Raw genomic sequence first — 830 nt, 5'->3', positions numbered from 1 at the left:
GAGCGGCCACTGCACTCCAGTCTGGGCGACAGAGTGAGACTCCAACTCAAAAAAACAAACGAAAACAAAAGAATGGAAGATGAAGAGGTTGGATCACGTAGGGCCTTATAGGCCCCTCAGGGACGGTGGCTTCTCCCTGAACAGCGTGCAGCCTCCATGATATTACTGAGGCATCCACGGTGCCGTGGTGGGAAACACGCAGTCAGGGAGGGAACAGGAAGCCATCTGGGGCTATGGCAACAATCCCAGTAGGGGATAAGGACAGGGACCAGGGTGACAACAGAGCAGGCTGGGAGACGGTTTGAAGATGGTTTGGCTGTGGATGCTATGGAGAAAGAGGCCTCAGGGATGACCCCTGCTGGTCTGAGCCACTGGAAGGGTGGAGCAGGTTTGAGGGGACGGCAGAAGTAGAAAGGGGCTAGCAGTCCACCTCTGGACACCCAAGTGGGGACTCAGAGCTGGCAGGTAGATAGATGAGTTAGGATTCAAGGGAGATGTCTGGACTGGAGGCTGATTCCGGGATTGCCCTGTGGGTGGGAGTTCAGCCAGGAGGCTGGAGGGAGCGCCTGGGGGGTGTGGGGAGAGGAGAGAAGAGGCCCAAGGGCTGGGCATGGGAGGGTCAGAGGTCACGGGACGGGGAGAAGCAGCAGCAGTGACCCATACGGAATGACTGGAGCAGGAGAGGGAGCAGTCCAGGCCACATTCTGACACTCCAAGCTGGAGTTTTAGGGAAGAAGGAAGGACGGTGACCTGGAAGCAGCTGCATGAGGCCAGCAGGAAGCCTCGGGGTGGGGGAGGGGGCGGGGGGAGGTGAGGGAGGGGGAGAGATT

The sequence above is a fragment of the Carlito syrichta genome, unplaced genomic scaffold, assembly GCF_000164805.1.
Source record: "Carlito syrichta isolate Samal-C Ts95f unplaced genomic scaffold, Tarsius_syrichta-2.0.1 Scaffold153636, whole genome shotgun sequence".
Classification (NCBI taxonomy): Eukaryota; Metazoa; Chordata; class Mammalia; order Primates; family Tarsiidae; genus Carlito; species Carlito syrichta.
Note: the sequence above shows the minus strand (reverse complement) of the source record.